At 42.4% G+C, this 2,455-nt stretch overlaps 1 long non-coding RNA gene across 1 annotated transcript in view; it reads left to right on the top strand.

The window, feature by feature from the left end:
• The first annotated feature begins 1,916 nt into the window (after window positions 1-1,916).
• Window positions 1,917-2,455, top strand: part of LOC104852030 — a 3,429-nt gene continuing 2,890 nt past the window's right edge. The window contains exon 1 of the long non-coding RNA XR_777377.3: window positions 1,917-2,006. This is a non-coding gene — a long non-coding RNA (uncharacterized LOC104852030). The remainder of the gene's footprint in view (window positions 2,007-2,455) is intronic.

Below are 2,455 nucleotides of genomic sequence, written 5' to 3'. Positions count from 1 at the left end.
GGATTATGTGCTACTTCAGGAAAATGATGCTTGTAAAGCACTTGCTTAAAATGATGTTCAGCCTGTAGTAAGCCCAAATAAGTTATAATTAATATTATTGGTCCACAAGTTATGAAGATATTTAATATTTTTATTGGATATTGCCAATTATGTGCAATGGGACAGAGGGGAGAGGGTCTCAGCCCACCTCATTCCCAAGAGCAGAGAAGGTATAGTTTGGGCCAGAGACAGCTAAAGGGCTTCTTCTTGGGAAGGGCTGGCTGACTCTTTTACCTTTTTATGTGAACATTCCTTATCTCTCTATAATCTGTAATTATATGCAAATATGCAGGCAGATTGCAAACATGCATTATGCAAGCATCGCTGGACAGTTGTCAGTTGTTGAGATGTAAGTCAGACCCCAAACAATGCACTGGAATTTAGGGTACAAGCTCTGTACTAGCAAAGGAGGTCCCTGCACCCTTCACCATCATCCCTTGGGCATGGAGGAGAAGGGTTGGTAAGCTGTGCTGTGTACCCTAATCATGAGCCAGTTTCATAATGCCCCCCAAAGAATCAGCACATGGAATGGTATTTAAAAGTGTTATACCAGTTTTCCCACCAGGACAAAAATTGTTAGAGTCCAACTTCAACTTTGGATCTCCTCTAAGAGGTATGGAGAGTCCAGCAGACTGGAGAGGAAGATTTGGGCTCAAAGAAGAGTTGTACTGGCATCTGGGAAACACTTTTTTTCTTTTTTCTCAGAGACGAAAGCTGTTAGTGCTTTAGAATACAAATCAACTTTCCTTTCCTTTCAGGAAACCACCTAGCACATCCATTCTGAATGTCTGGTAAACAGGGAAGCAGCCAGGGTTTTATGAGTGTCTAGTTTTCATCTCAGGAGTCTTTTTAAGCTTCTGCTTTTTCCCAATCCTCAGAGGGGCTGTGCAGTTTGCATTGAGTGCTGCTTTCTGCTAAAGGATTCCTTCAAGTGGAAACCAGACAGGAAATGCTTCCATGCCCAGCTGTTCCCATGTGGAGACAGCAAGTCCAGGAGACAGGCTGAGTTCTCTGAAAGCCCCACATTCACCAGGCCTGCTGCTTCTTCAAATGTGTTCCTGCCTGGGGAGATTAGGCCACCCTCCAAAATATATACTGGATAGCTGAGGCTGTTGTTCAAAAAACCAGTATTTGCCTTGAATGTCCCTTATTGAAATACAAGAACAAACACAGCCTCCTGGGTGAATCTATTGTTGACAGTTTAGGAGGAGACAGCACAAGGATTACTTGTAACAACTAAAAATTAAGAGGAAATTACCCAAAGGGGATTCCTGCATCAGACTTCTAGGCATCATTAAAATTCTGCTATGAAAGAATATTGATCGACATGGAAAATCCCATAGTATGATGGCAATAGAGAAAATCATCTATAAAACAATGTAAGGCATGGGAAGTAACGGGTATAAGGAGAGGCATGTGCAAGTATCTGTATCTTAGAAAGGGGTCAAAGTAACAGTAGATATCTTTAGAGACTGAAATTATTTTTTTTTCTCTTTGGTTTCTTAAGTCTTCTCCATAAAAATTTGCCAATGTTTTAAAAGTAAATATTGAGATATAACATATACACAGTACATGTCCCAATTCTGAAGTATTCGCCTTTCTAATTTTTTATAAAATAAACACGGCTGTGGAAATACCTAGATAAGACAAGCAGAACATTCCCAGAACCCCAGTCCTTTGTGCTCTGTCCCAGCAGGGACCTCCCCAAGGAAAACCACTATGGCGGGCAGACGACCTGACTCAGCAAGGCTGGGGTGTTTCCCAGAATTCTGTTCTGGGAGTACTTCCGCCTATGGTGTGAAAGGCTAATGTGGGTTCCACAGCACACGTATGCGTTCTCCTCTTCCTTCTCTGTTACGTCACTTTTAGCTCCTTTCCTGTGCTTGGCCCTGTGGACCTTGAGGTCCAGCAGCAGATGTGGAGACAGCAGCCTAATGGACTCTAACCCATTTCCGCAGTTGCATGAGGTGAGAGTCCTGTCATAAATCCTCTGTTGGGCGTGTGTATGTGCACTTGGATATCCACATGCGTGTGTCTCCTAACGGCTTTGCTTGTGTGAGTGAGCCCTATCTGACACAGAGTTAGAGGGTGGTGGTGGTGGTGGACAGACTCAAAGCTGATTCCTCATAGTTGGACCTCACCCCCTCCCACATGTCTTTCAGTGGTGGTACTAGGGCTTTCACACTAAGCTACATCCCCAGCCTCTTTATTTAAAAAAAAATTAAGGTTTTATTTTGAAGCAAAGTCTCACTGAATTTATCAGTGTAGACTTGAACTTGTGATCCTTCTGCCTCAGCTTCTCAGAGTGTTGAAGTTACTACATGTGTGCACAACCATGTAGTAGCTGGACCACTTTTCTTTTGCCTTTTCCCTTTTTCTTTCTTTTTTTTTTTTTTTTTTTTTTTTTTTTTTTTTC

Source organism: Fukomys damarensis, unplaced genomic scaffold (assembly GCF_012274545.1).
Source record: "Fukomys damarensis isolate Sample0158 unplaced genomic scaffold, DMR_v1.0_HiC HiC_scaffold_32, whole genome shotgun sequence".
NCBI lineage: Eukaryota > Metazoa > Chordata > Mammalia > Rodentia > Bathyergidae > Fukomys > Fukomys damarensis.
This window is presented reverse-complemented; position numbering and strand designations above follow the sequence as displayed.